At 38.3% G+C, this 14,678-nt stretch overlaps 4 long non-coding RNA genes across 4 annotated transcripts; all 4 read right to left on the bottom strand.

Moving 5' to 3' along the window:
- Window positions 1–240: 240 nt before the first annotated feature.
- Window positions 241–3,930, bottom strand: LOC117398162 (uncharacterized). The gene is made up of 6 exons (XR_009320202.1): window positions 3,819–3,930; window positions 3,120–3,200; window positions 2,405–2,524; window positions 1,875–1,964; window positions 886–996; window positions 241–343 (listed from the first exon to the last, which is right to left on the bottom strand). It is a non-coding gene; the product is annotated as an uncharacterized LOC117398162 (long non-coding RNA).
- Window positions 3,931–4,466: 536 nt separating this feature from the next.
- Window positions 4,467–6,185, bottom strand: LOC131723289 (uncharacterized). The gene is made up of 3 exons (XR_009320207.1): window positions 6,098–6,185; window positions 5,112–5,222; window positions 4,467–4,569 (listed from the first exon to the last, which is right to left on the bottom strand). It is a non-coding gene; the product is annotated as an uncharacterized LOC131723289 (long non-coding RNA).
- A 440-nt stretch (window positions 6,186–6,625) lies between these two features.
- LOC131723288 (uncharacterized) lies at window positions 6,626–8,153 on the bottom strand. The gene is made up of 3 exons (XR_009320206.1): window positions 8,042–8,153; window positions 7,343–7,423; window positions 6,626–6,747 (listed from the first exon to the last, which is right to left on the bottom strand). It is a non-coding gene; the product is annotated as an uncharacterized LOC131723288 (long non-coding RNA).
- Window positions 8,154–8,686: 533 nt separating this feature from the next.
- Window positions 8,687–10,439, bottom strand: LOC117970213 (uncharacterized). The gene is made up of 3 exons (XR_009320208.1): window positions 10,321–10,439; window positions 9,335–9,445; window positions 8,687–8,792 (listed from the first exon to the last, which is right to left on the bottom strand). It is a non-coding gene; the product is annotated as an uncharacterized LOC117970213 (long non-coding RNA).
- Between the last annotated feature and the right edge of the window lie 4,239 nt (window positions 10,440–14,678).

The following is a 14,678-nucleotide window of genomic DNA, read 5'->3' as shown; positions in this document are numbered from 1 at the left end:
TATAACACTTTAGTAATATTGTGTCCTTGTTTCTCATTTTGTAACATAAACCTACATTGTCTCTCTTCAAAAATGTAATACAAATATAATTAATAAAACATCCCATGGTGTTTTTAAACTATATACATATCAAAGATTAATGTGAAAATAAAACATACACAAGCAAACCAAAAATGTATCAATTTGGCAGATTTTAAGGCTTGGGTGGAACTGTTTTAACGTTTAATAGCAGGCTTACCATTACAATATCCTGTTTTGCAGCAAGTTGTCCTCACGTTTTTGTCTGCTGTATTGTCAACAGCTTTGCAATCAGCTGCACAGGACTTAATGACAGCAGGCACTCCTGTAAGGTGGAGAAAAGCAAGGTTAGTGGTGACAGAACCAGCTAGTGCCAAATCAGTGATTCTGACAAATCAATAAGCAGGGCATTTATACAGAATCAAATCCTCTGTGACTCTACAGTACCATGTACATATTACTGTACCAGCATTCTGCTTTTATTTTTCCATGTGGGACAATATTGCATGCTCTTGAAAAAAGAAAGTGTCCACTGAAAGTTAATAGGTGAGGCATAAGTTACTGTACAAAGTTATGTGTTCCGTTATTCTAAAACAGGATTCTACCATGCTTAATAACAGTCATTTAATGATAAGAAAGTTATGTATTTTAAATCTCTAAACATGGGAAATGTGGCTGCAAAGTAGCAATGAAGCAGTGAGGTGTATGTAATGTTAGATTTGAGGATTACGAAAAGGATTGCTAGGAATGGACTCCTTAGACATGAACACAACTGCTCTCAACGGCCTCCGTTCACCAGCTGGAATTCACAAGCACCAAACTGGAAACACAAAGAATAGAAACCCCAAATGAAGGAGAAGCACTTACCTGCCCCGTTGAGTTTGTAGTCACTCTTGCAGAATGCTTCAGCTGCACATGGACTCGAAGTACAGGAGCTTTCATCGGTTGTTTCAGCACATTGGAAGCAAATCAATTTATCTGTAAAACAAGCAAGACCTAGTTTAAACAATACGTTTGAGTTAGTAGGGGGCTTGGTGGTCTAGTGGTTAAAGATTCAATCCCAGCTCAGCCATCGTGTCATGCTGAGTGTGTGAGACCCTGAGCAAGTCTCTTAACCTCCTTGTGCTCCGTCCTTCGGAAGAGACGTAAAACAAAGGAGGTCCGATTGGAAGTGACTCTGCAGCAGCAGTTGTTGAGTCGCTTTGGATAAAAACATCTGTTAAATGACTAATTCATAATAATATAGAGCTATAAATATGTTTATAAAGATGAAAGTCTTAACAGGCACACATGGTTCCTTTCCTCTTATAAAGAACATCTTCAATCTCTATATCAGTTTAAAAATAAAACTACCTAATACATAAACCTTACAGACCCTACAACTGAATCCATTACACTACAACACTCAATGGTGTGAAATTCAGAAAGAATCACATAAATATCTTAAGTACAAATGGCTTCAAATCCCATTTACTAAGAAGCAAGTATAAATGCTCCCCATCAGTTAACAGAATAAATAATGGTACAGTTTATTAATAGCTATGTATTAATCTGACATTCTAGTGCATGCGTTTCATTGGGGATTATCTGTGGTAATGGTACTTGAAAATTGAGGGAGCTCTTCATTCTGTTTTGTTTTTTTTTTATTTACAGCATTTAATCAACATTTTAAATAATTGCCATTTGACAGATAAAAGTGCTTTCATAGTTGTTTTAAGCAAGGTGCAAAAAAAAGTACTGACTGCTCTGTTTATATATGTACGTTTTACAATAAATATATATGCAGTCAAAAAAAATGTATTTGAACACCTGTAGTTTTGATTTTATTAACAATATTACAATAGTATCTGTATTACCGTTACACAGTTCTCCCTGACAGCACTCATCTCGCGGGAAAGCTGTTGTTACAGTACAAGCTGATGCACATCCCTTGCTGACGGTGACACCTATCAATGAATGCAAAAAGAAAGTTAGTCATAATTCTATAACTATTATCTCATGAATTGACACAGGGCTTTGTTACTCTTGCCATTTCAAACATTGTATTAGAGAATAAAAACAATGGGAAGCATGTAATAAAAAGTATTTTAGCTTGGATTTGTAGGTGGAGGTACATTTTCAAAACAGCCCTGATTGTAGAGATGCAATTATCTGGCTTGAATACTATTGTTAGCTGATTGAATGGTGACTTAAATGTGGGAAACATTAGTGCAATGTAAACTTGTCTCTTGTGATGACTGCAAATATGTTCTTGTCCTTATTTAGAAAGAAGCTGCTGGAAAAATCTATGTTAATCCCAACACTAAGTAGGAATTGACGAGAGAAAGAGAAGCCAGTTAAACTTGTTATATTCAGAGAAACCTGGCTCATAGGGATCATTACTTACCAGTTCCAGTTAGTTTGTAAGTGGTTTTACAGAACTTGTCACCGTACCCACAGACTGTTATATCTTTACAATTAGATTCATCTGTCAAGTCAGTGCAGGTGTAGCATTTCAAGAGGTCCACTGCAAAACAAGCCAGGGAGAGACAATGAATAAGGAAGGAGAGGCTGGGTTACGGCTGGCTCAATTAGACACATACCTGATAGTGTTTCAACACGTTTATCAATCTCTTCATAATGAAACATTGATAAAGTCCTATTGATAAAACATTACTGTCTACCTGACATTTGTAAATGTGAACATTTCACTGCTCCCCTTATCATTGACTGTTACCCAGCCCATCTCATCTCAGTATCTCTGCTAAAAGCCTAACCCGGATGCAGCTGAATTATAACTATTAACTTGAACGATCACTATTTTTTAGCAATCTCTTTCTGCAATGAGATCCCATTTACCAGGGTGAAGTTGTGTGACTACACAAAGAGACAGTGTAGTGCAAGTATTCAATAAGGTTTCTAGTTTGAGTGAGAGCAGCTACACTGGAGGATGATTACAGCCCTTTTATTTTTTATTTTATTTCTGATTCCCCTTGTTTTGTCTGTTTGCCTCCAGGTGGTGTTTTGTTAAAGTTTACCAGTTAGAACATGTGAACATGTGACCAATCAGTGTGCCACTTCAGTGACTGCCATTGTATAATTAACAATAACGTTAGCATTACCGTTACACTGAGATGTACCACAGCACTTCACAGTAGCGGATGGTGTGCAATCCTCAGCACATGCCTTTGATACTGGAACATCTATAAAAGTGATACAACAAACAAGGTTAGACACCAGATACCCTTAGCAATCAATTGACATTGAATGTATTCTCATTGTCAAGGGGGTCCTGGAAGGCACAACACCATTGCATATAATGGATGTAAATATAGAGCTCAATACCACCATCGTATGAACTCTTCATTAATCTCACAAGTGATTCCCACAGCCTGGGTGATATATCAACCCCTTATTAAAATACAGTGCAAAAAGGTCTGTGATAAAGTGCCAAAGAGCAAATTACAGGTCTGGTAAACCACAGTTAACTATTGTATTAATTTTGTTGTTTATAAATCACTTTGCTTATCATGTTCTGTCATGCATCGCAATGTGTGACTCTTTAAAAAAACTCCAAAGTTAAAAGCACCCCCTGTAGCCTCTACTGAGCTCTGAAACAGGTCCTCTCTCTCAGTACTCAGAGTGTAATCATGAACCTGCAACCTTCAAGACTCTCAGTGTACTTCACAAATTCCACAACATACATTTACTATGGAGTTGACACACAGGCCCTTGTCCTTTTAAATGTGCAGTGGAGGAGGAACGAGCTGGCGACAGAGACACAGGTATCAGTCACCTTTCCCCTTGTGATCACAGCTTACCTGGGGCAGTGAGGGTATAAGTGCTCTGACATCGTGTGTCAGCTGCAGCGCAGGCTGTTGCTGCACATTTAGGTTCGTCAGCTTCATTAGTACAAGTGTTGCAACTCAAGGCGTTTCCTGAAAGATAAACACAGGGGTTTAATGAATAGGTCTCCAGCAGCTCATTGCACTGCCATCCAGAATCAAAGGCATGGAGGGCTATTCAATTGAGCTAAACTGTGGTTGATTTGTAATGACTAATTAAACTAGGAGCCTGATGCTTTGTGTGGCAAGATTAAGAAAGTCAAACCTCTTCCTGTAGAAATAACTATGTGAGCGGGGAGAAGGGCTGTCTTCATGATACAAACGAAGAGAGGATTTAGGGATTAGATCACTTGAATATTAATTTTAAACAATAAAAAGGGTTTATATAACACTTTAGTAATATTGTGTCCTTGTTTCTCATTTTGTAACATAAACCTACATTGTCTCTCTTCAAAAATGTAATACAAATATAATTAATAAAACATCCCATGGTGTTTTTAAACTATATACATATCAAAGATTAATGTGAAAATAAAACATACACAAGCAAACCAAAAATGTATCAATTTGGCAGATTTTAAGGCTTGGGTGGAACTGTTTTAACGTTTAATAGCAGGCTTACCATTACAATATCCTGTTTTGCAGCAAGTTGTCCTCACGTTTTTGTCTGCTGTATTGTCAACAGCTTTGCAATCAGCTGCACAGGACTTAATGACAGCAGGCACTCCTGTAAGGTGGAGAAAAGCAAGGTTAGTGGTGACAGAACCAGCTAGTGCCAAATCAGTGATTCTGACAAATCAATAAGCAGGGCATTTATACAGAATCAAATCCTCTGTGACTCTACAGTACCATGTACATATTACTGTACCAGCATTCTGCTTTTATTTTTCCATGTGGGACAATATTGCATGCTCTTGAAAAAAGAAAGTGTCCACTGAAAGTTAATAGGTGAGGCATAAGTTACTGTACAAAGTTATGTGTTCCGTTATTCTAAAACAGGATTCTACCATGCTTAATAACAGTCATTTAATGATAAGAAAGTTATGTATTTTAAATCTCTAAACATGGGAAATGTGGCTGCAAAGTAGCAATGAAGCAGTGAGGTGTATGTAATGTTAGATTTGAGGATTACGAAAAGGATTGCTAGGAATGGACTCCTTAGACATGAACACAACTGCTCTCAACGGCCTCCGTTCACCAGCTGGAATTCACAAGCACCAAACTGGAAACACAAAGAATAGAAACCCCAAATGAAGGAGAAGCACTTACCTGCCCCGTTGAGTTTGTAGTCACTCTTGCAGAATGCTTCAGCTGCACATGGACTCGAAGTACAGGAGCTTTCATCGGTTGTTTCAGCACATTGGAAGCAAATCAATTTATCTGTAAAACAAGCAAGACCTAGTTTAAACAATACGTTTGAGTTAGTAGGGGGCTTGGTGGTCCAGTGGTTAAAGATTCAATCCCAGCTCAGCCATCATGTCATGCTGAGTGTGTGAGACCCTGAGCAAGTCTCTTAACCTCCTTGTGCTCCGTCCTTCGGAAGAGACGTAAAACAAAGGAGGTCCGATTGGAAGTGACTCTGCAGCAGCAGTTGTTGAGTCGCTTTGGATAAAAACATCTGTTAAATGACTAATTCATAATAATATAGAGCTATAAATATGTTTATAAAGATGAAAGTCTTAACAGGCACACATGGTTCCTTTCCTCTTATAAAGAACATCTTCAATCTCTACATCAGTTTAAAAATAAAACTACCTAATACATAAACCTTACAGACCCTACAACTGAATCCATTACACTACAACACTCAATGGTGTGAAATTCAGAAAGAATCACATAAATATCTTAAGTACAAATGGCTTCAAATCCCATTTACTAAGAAGCAAGTGTAAATGCTCCCCATCAGTTAACAGAATAAATAATGGTACAGTTTATTAATAGCTATGTATTAATCTGACATTCTAGTGCATGCGTTTCATTGGGGATTATCTGTGGTAATGGTACTTGAAAATTGAGGGAGCTCTTCATTCTGTTTTTTTTTTTTATTTACAGCATTTAATCAACATTTTAAATAATTGCCATTTGACAGATAAAAGTGCTTTCATAGTTGTTTTAAGCAAGGTGCAAAAAAAAGTACTGACTGCTCTGTTTATATATGTACGTTTTACAATAAATATATATGCAGTCAAAAAAAATGTATTTGAACACCTGTAGTTTTGATTTTATTAACAATATTACAATAGTATCTGTATTACCGTTACAGAGTTCTCCCTGACAGCACTCATCTCGCGGGAAAGCTGTTGTTACAGTACAAGTTGATGCACATCCCTTGCTGACGGTGACACCTATCAATGAATGCAAAAAGAAAGTTAGTCATAATTCTATAACTATTATCTCATCAATTGACACAGGGCTTTGTTACTCTTGCCATTTCAAACATTGTATTAGAGAATAAAAACAATGGGAAGCATGTAATCAAAAGTATTTTAGCTTGGATTTGTAGGTGGAGGTACATTTTCAAAACAGCCCTGATTGTAGAGATCCAATTATCTGGCTTGAATACTATTGTTAGCTGATTGAATGGTGACTTAAATGTGGGAAACATTAGTGCAATGTAAACTTGTCTCTTGTGATGACTGCAAATATGTTCTTGTCCTTATTTAGAAAGAAGCTGCTGGAAAAATCTATGTTAATCCCAACACTAAGTAGGAATTGACGAGAGAAAGAGAAGCCAGTTAAACTTGTTATATTCAGAGAAACCCGGCTCATAGGGATCATTACTTACCAGTTCCAGTTAGTTTGTAAGTGGTTTTACAGAACTTGTCACCGTACCCACAGACTGTTATATCTTTACAATTAGATTCATCTGTCAAGTCAGTGCAGGTGTAGCATTTCAAGAGGTCCACTGCAAAACAAGCCAGGGAGAGACAATGAATAAGGAAGGAGAGGCTGGGTTACGGCTGGCTCAATTAGAGACATACCTGATAGTGTTTCAACACGTTTATCAATCTCTTCATAATGAAACATTGATAAAGTCCTATTGATAAAACATTACTGTCTACCTGACATTTGTAAATGTGAACATTTCACTGCTCCCCTTATCATTGACTGTTACCCAGCCCATCTCATCTCAGTATCTCTGCTAAAAGCCTAACCCGGATGCAGCTGAGTTATAACTATTATCTTGAACGATAACTATTTTTTAGCAATCTCTTTCTGCAATGAGATCTCATTTACCAGGGTGAAGTTGTGTGGCTACACAAAGAGACAGTGCAGTGCAAGTATTCAATAAGGTTTCAAGTTTGAGTGAGAGCAGCTACACTGGAGGATGATTACAGCCCTTTTATTTTTTATTTTATTTCTGATTCCTGTTGTTTTGTCTGTTTGCCTCCAGGTGGTGTTTTGTTAAAGTTTACCAGTTAGAAAATGTGAACATGTGACCAATCAGTGTGCCACTTCAGTGACTGCCATTGTATAATTAACAATAACGTTAGCATTACCGTTACACTGAGATGTACCACAGCACTTCACAGTAGCGGATGGTGTGCAATCCTCAGCACATGCCTTTGATACTGGAACATCTATAAAAGTGATACAACAAACGAGGTTAGACACCAGATACCCTTAGCAATCAATTGACATTGAATGTATTCTCATTGTCAAGGGGGTCCTGGAAGGCACAACACCATTGCATATAATGGATGTAAATATAGAGCTCAATACCACCATCGTATGAACTCTTCATTAATCTCACAAGTGATTCCCACAGCCTGGGTGATATATCAACCCCTTATTAAAATACAGTGCAAAAAGGTCTGTGATAAAGTGCCAAAGAGCAAATTACAGGTCTGGTAAACCACAGTTAACTATTGTATTAATTTTGTTGTTTATAAATCACTTTGCTTATCATGTTCTGTCATGCATCGCAATGTGTGACTCTTTAAAAAAACTCCAAAGTTAAAAGCACCCCCTGTAGCCTCTACTGAGCTCTGAAACAGGTCCTCTCTCTCAGTACTCAGACTGTAATCATGAACCTGCAACCTTCAAGACTCTCAGTGTACTTCACAAATACCACAACATACATTTACTATGGAGTGGACCCACAGGCCCTTGTCCTTTTAAATGTGCAGAGGAGGAGGAACGAGCTGGCGACAGAGACACAGGTATCAGTCACCTTTCCCCTTGTGATCACAGCTTACCTGGGGCAGTGAGGGTATAAGTGCTCTGACATCGTGTGTCAGCTGCAGCGCAGGCTGTTGCTGCACATTTAGGTTCGTCAGCTTCATTAGTACAAGTGTTGCAACTCAAGGCGTTTCCTGAAAGACAAACACAAGGGTTTAATGAATAGGTCTCCAGCAGCTCAATGCACTGCCATCCAGAATTAAAGGCATGGAGGGCTATTCAATTGAGCTAAACTGTGGTCGAACTGTAATGGCTAATTAAACTAGGAGCCTGATGCTTTGTGTGGCAAGATTAAGAAAGTCAAACCTCTTCCTGTAGAAATAAATATGTGAGCGGGGAGAAGGGGTGTCTTTATGATACAAACGAAGAGAGGATTTAGGGATTAGATCACTTGAATATTAAATTTTAAACCCTAAAAAGGTCTTTAAGAACACCTTAGTAATATTGTGTCCTTGTTTCTCATTTTGTAACATAAATCTACATTGTCTCTCTTCAAAAATGTAATAAAAATATAATTAACAAAACATCCCATGGTGTTTTTAAACTATATACATATCAAAGATTAAAGTGAAAAAAAACATGCATAAGCAAACCAAAAATCTATCAATTTGGCAGATTTTAAAGCTGGGCTGGAACTATTTGATCAGTTAATAGCAGCCTTACCATTACAATATCCTGTTTTGCAGCAAGTTGTCCTCACGTTTTTGTCTGCTGTATTGTCAACAGCTTTGCAATCAGCTGCACAGGACTTACTGACAACAGGCACTCCTGTAAGGTGGAGAAAAGCAAGGTTAGTGGTGACAGAACCAGCTAGTGCCAAATCAGTGATTCTGACAAATAAATAAGCAGGGCATTTATACAGAATCAAATCCTCGGTGACTCTACACTAACATGTACATATTACGGTACCAGCATTCTGCTTTTATTTTTCCATGTGGGACAATATTGCATGCTCTTGAAAAAAGAAAGTGTCCACTGAAAGTTAATAGGTGAGGCATAAGTTACTGTACAAAGTTATGTGTTCCGTTATTCTAAAACAGGATTCTACCATGCTTAATAACAGTCATTTAATGATAAGAAAGTTATGTATTTTAAATCTCTAAACATGGGAAATGTGGCTGCAAAGTAGCAATGAAGCAGTGAGGTGTATGTAATGTTAGATTTGAGGATTACAAAAAGGATTGCTAGGAATGGACTCCTTAGACATGAACACAACTGCTCTCAACGGCCACCGTTCACCAGCTGGAATTCACAAGCACCAAACTGGAAACACAAAGAATAGAAACCCCAAATGAAGGAGAAGCGCTTACCTGCCCCGTTGAGTTTGTAGTCACTCTGGCAGAATGCTTCAGCTGCACATGGACTCGAAGTACAGGAGCTTTCATCGGTTGTTTCAGCACATTGGAAGCAAATCAATTTATCTGTAAAACAAGCAAGACCTAGTTTAAACAATACGTTTGAGTTAGTAGGGGGCTTGGTGGTTTAGTGGTTAAAGATTCAATCCCCGCTCAGCAATCGAGTCCCTCTGAGCGTGTGTGACCTTGAGCAAGTCTCTTAACCTCGTGGTGCTCCGTCCCTCGGATGAGACATAAAATAAGCGAGGTCCGATTGGAAGTGACTCTGCAGCAGCAGTTGTTGAGTCGCTTTGGATAAAAACACCTGTTCAATAACTAATTCATAATAATATAGAGCTATAAATATGTTTATAAAGATGAAAGTCTTAACAGGCACACATTGTTCCTTTCCTCTTATAAAGAACATCTTCAATCTCTATATCAGTTTAAAAATAAAACTACCTAATACATAAACCTTACAGACCCTACAACTGAATCCATTACACTACAACACTCAATGGTGTGAAATTCAGAAAGAATCACATAAATATCTTAAGTACAAATGGCTTCAAATCCCATTTACTAAGAAGCAAGTGTAAATGCTCCCCATCAGTTAACAGAATAAATAATGGTACAGTTTATTAATAGCTATGTATTAATCTGACATTCTAGTGCATGCGTTTCATTGGGGATTATCTGTGGTAATGGTACTTGAAAATTGAGGGAGCTCTTCATTCTGTTTTTTTTTTTTTATTTACAGCATTTAATCAACATTTTAAATAATTGCCATTTGACAGATAAAAGTGCTTTCATAGTTGTTTTAAGCAAGGTGCAAAAAAAAGTACTGACTGCTCTGTTTATATATGTACGTTTTACAATAAATATATACGCAGTCAAAAAAATGTATTTGAACACCTGTAGTTTTGATTTTATTAACAATATTACAATAGTATCTGTATTACCGTTACACAGTTCTCCCTGACAGCACTCATCTCGCGGGAAAGCTGTTGTTACAGTACAAGTTGATGCACATCCCTTGCTGACGGTGACACCTATCAATGAATGCAAAAAGAAAGTTAGTCATAATTCTATAACTATTATCTCATCAATTGACACAGGGCTTTGTTACTCTTGCCATTTCAAACATTGTATTAGAGAATAAAAACAATGGGAAGCATGTAATAAAAAGTATTTTAGCTTGGATTTGTAGGTGGAGGTACATTTTCAAAACAGCCCTGATTGTAGAGATCCAATTATCTGGCTTGAATACTATTGTTAGCTGATTGAATGGTGACTTAAATGTGGGAAACATTAGTGCAATGTAAACTTGTCTCTTGTGATGACTGCAAATATGTTCTTGTCCTTATTTAGAAAGAAGCTGCTGGAAAAATCTATGTTAATCCCAACACTAAGTAGGAATTGACGAGAGAAAGAGAAGCCAGTTAAACTTGTTATATTCAGAGAAACCTGGCTCATAGGGATCATTACTTACCAGTTCCAGTTAGTTTGTAAGTGGTTTTACAGAACTTGTCACCGTACCCACAGACTGTTATATCTTTACAATTAGATTCATCTGTCAAGTCAGTGCAGGTGTAGCATTTCAAGAGGTCCACTGCAAAACAAGCCAGGGAGAGACAATGAATAAGGAAGGAGAGGCTGGGTTACGGCTGGCTCAATTAGACACATACCTGATAGTGTTTCAACACGTTTATCAATCTCTTCATAATGAAACATTGATAAAGTCCTATTGATAAAACATTACTGTCTACCTGACATTTGTAAATGTGAACATTTCACTGCTCCCCTTATCATTGACTGTTACCCAGCCCATCTCATCTCAGTATCTCTGCTAAAAGCCTAACCCGGATGCAGCTGAATTATAACTATTAACTTGAACGATCACTATTTTTTAGCAATCTCTTTCTGCAATGAGATCCCATTTACCAGGGTGAAGTTGTGTGACTACACAAAGAGACAGTGTAGTGCAAGTATTCAATAAGGTTTCTAGTTTGAGTGAGAGCAGCTACACTGGAGGATGATTACAGCCCTTTTATTTTTTATTTTATTTCTGATTCCCCTTGTTTTGTCTGTTTGCCTCCAGGTGGTGTTTTGTTAAAGTTTACCAGTTAGAACATGTGAACATGTGACCAATCAGTGTGCCACTTCAGTGACTGCCATTGTATAATTAACAATAACGTTAGCATTACCGTTACACTGAGATGTACCACAGCACTTCACAGTAGCGGATGGTGTGCAATCCTCAGCACATGCCTTTGATACTGGAACATCTATAAAAGTGATACAACAAACGAGGTTAGACACCAGATACTCTTAGCAATCAATTGACATTGAATGTATTCTCATTGTCAAGGTGGTCCTGGAAGGCACAACACCATTGCATATAATGGATGTAAATATAGAGCTCAATACCACCATCGTATGAACTCTTCATTAATCTCACAAGTGATTCCCACAGCCTGGGTGATATATCAACCCCTTATTAAAATACAGTGCAAAAAAGGTCTGCGTAACAGGGATGAAGTCTGTGCTGACTGTCTGGTGCATACATAGTTCTGCAGGAAGAGGGCAGCAGCCTCGTAAGATCCGCCTGTCAGTCATGGCAGTGACACGGAGAGTTTGGGAGAGGGTGTGTGCTCTCTCCCTCTCTCTGAATGCCTGGGAGGCAGGCCTTGTGGAATGCTGGGCCTATAAAATAACGTTCTGTTGTTCCCTCAGATCTGCCCCTTTAGGACGAAAAACAAACTAGCGGAAGTTCTGCTCTCAGACCGAGAACGGCCGGAGACCAACAACCAGAGAACACAACAGAAAAGACCTATAGTAGTAGCAGGGAAATCTTGGGCAGACCCCAAAAAATATATATATAAACAGTGGAGTGTAGGACGGAGGCCCGGGCCGTGCGGGTAGCGACGATTGGGGAAACGCTGCAGAGTGCAGCACATTTATTTTGTAGAATTCTTAATAATGTTTTATTTTCTCTTTTTCTTTGTACCTTCTGTTATTATTATTATTTTTTGCACCTGCGTGTGCACCAAGGGTGAACTGCCAGTCACTTATACCATTGCTGGTAATAACAGTGCAACAGTGCCACCTTATGGGAAAAAAATAAATCGTGCACCTGAGTGATGTTTAAAACTCCAACTTTGTCTCCTGTGTCAGTGAATTCCTTAGCCTTACACAATGTGTGATGAAGTGCTAAAGAGCAAATTACAGGTCTGGAAAACCACAGTTAACTATTGTATTAATTTTGTTGTTTATAAATCACTTCGCTTATCATGTTCTGTCATGCATCGCAATGTGTGACTCTTTAAAAAAACTCCAAAGTTAAAAGCACCCCCTGTAGCCTCTACTGAGCTCTGAAACAGGTCCTCTCTCTGAGTACTCAGAGCGTAATCATGAACCTGCAACCTTCAAGACTCTCAGTGTACTTCACAAATACCACAACATACATTTACTATGGAGTGGACCCACAGGCCCTTGTCCTTTTAAATGTGCAGAGGAGGAACAAGCTGGCGACAGAGACACAGGTATCAGTCACTTTTCCCCTTGTGATCACAGCTTACCTGGTGCAGTGAGGGTATAAGTGCTCTGACATTGTGTCCCAGTTGGAGCGCACTCTGTTGCTGCACATTTAGTTTCGTCAGCTTCATTAGTACAAGTGTTGCAACTCAAGGTGTTTCCTGAAAGATAAACACAGGGGTTTAATGAATAGGTCTCCAGCAGCTCATTGCACTGCCATCCAGAATCAAAGGCATGGAGGGCTATTCAATTGAGCTAAACTGTGGTCGAACTGTAATGGCTAATTAAACAAGGAGCTTGATGCTTTGTGTGGCAAGATTAAGAAAGTCAAACCTCTTCCTGTAGAAATAACTATGTGAGCGGGGAGAAGGGCTGTCTTCATGATACAAACGAAGAGAGGATTTAGGGATTAGATCACTTGAATATTAATTTTAAACCCCAAAAAGGCTTTAAGAACATCTTAGTAATATTGTGTCATTGTTTCTCATTTTGTAACATAAATCTACATTGTCTCTCTTTAAAAATGTAATACAAATATAATTAATAAAACATCCCATGGTGTTTTTTAAACTATATACATATCAAAGATTAATGTGAAAAAAAAACATACACAAGCAAACCAAAAATGTATCAATTTGGTGGATTTTAAAGCTGGGCTGGAACTATTTTATCAGTTAATAGCAGTCTTACCATTACAATATCCTGTTTTACAGCAAGTTGTCCTCACGTTTTTGTCTGCTGTATTGTCAACAGCATTGCAATCAGCTGCACAGGACTTAGTGACAACAGGCACTCCTGTAAGGTGGAGAAAAGCAAGGTTAGTGGTGACAGAACCAGCTAGTGCCAAATCAGTGATTCTTACAAATAAATAAACAGGGCATTTATACAGAATCAAATCCTCGGTGACACTACACTAACATGTACATATTACGGTACCAGCATTCTGCTTTTATTTTTCCATGTGGGACAATATTGCATGCTCTTGAAAAAAGAAAGTGTCCACTGAAAGTTAATAGGTGAGGCATAAGTTACTGTACAAAGTTATGTGTTCCGTTATTCTAAAACAGGATTCTACCATGCTTAATAACAGTCATTTAATGATAAGAAAGTTATGTATTTTAAATCTCTAAACATGGGAAATGTGGCTGCAAAGTAGCAATGAAGCAGTGAGGTGTATGTAATGTTAGATTTGAGGATTACGAAAAGGATTGCTAGGAATGGACTCCTTAGACATGAACACAACTGCTCTCAACGGCCTCCGTTCACCAGCTGGAATTCACAAGCACCAAACTGGAAACACAAAGAATAGAAACCCCAAATGAAGGAGAAGCGCTTACCTGCCCCGTTGAGTTTGTAGTCACTCTGGCAGAATGCTTCAGCTGCACATGGACTCGAAGTACAGGAGCTTTCATCGGTTGTTTCAGCACATTGGAAGCAAATCAATTTATCTGTAAAACAAGCAAGACCTAGTTTAAACAATACGTTTGAGTTAGTAGGGGGCTTGGTGGTTTAGAGGTTAAAGATTCAATCCCAGCTCAGCCATCGTGTCATGCTGAGTGTGTGAGACCCTGAGCAAGTCTCTTAACCTCCTTGTGCTCCGTCCCTCGGATGAGACGTTAAACAAACGAGGTCCGATTGGAAGTGACTCTGCAGCAGCAGTTGTTGAGTCACTTTGGATAAAAACATCTGTTCAATAACTAATTCATAATAATATAGAGCTATAAATATGTTTATAAAGATGAAAGTCTTAACAGGCACACATGGTTCCTTTCCTCTTATAAAG

The sequence above is a fragment of the Acipenser ruthenus genome, chromosome 54 (genome assembly GCF_902713425.1).
Source record: "Acipenser ruthenus chromosome 54, fAciRut3.2 maternal haplotype, whole genome shotgun sequence".
Taxonomy (NCBI): Eukaryota; Metazoa; Chordata; class Actinopteri; order Acipenseriformes; family Acipenseridae; genus Acipenser; species Acipenser ruthenus.
The sequence above is the reverse complement of the archived record's forward strand: the minus strand, read 5'-3'. Positions and strand labels throughout refer to the sequence as shown.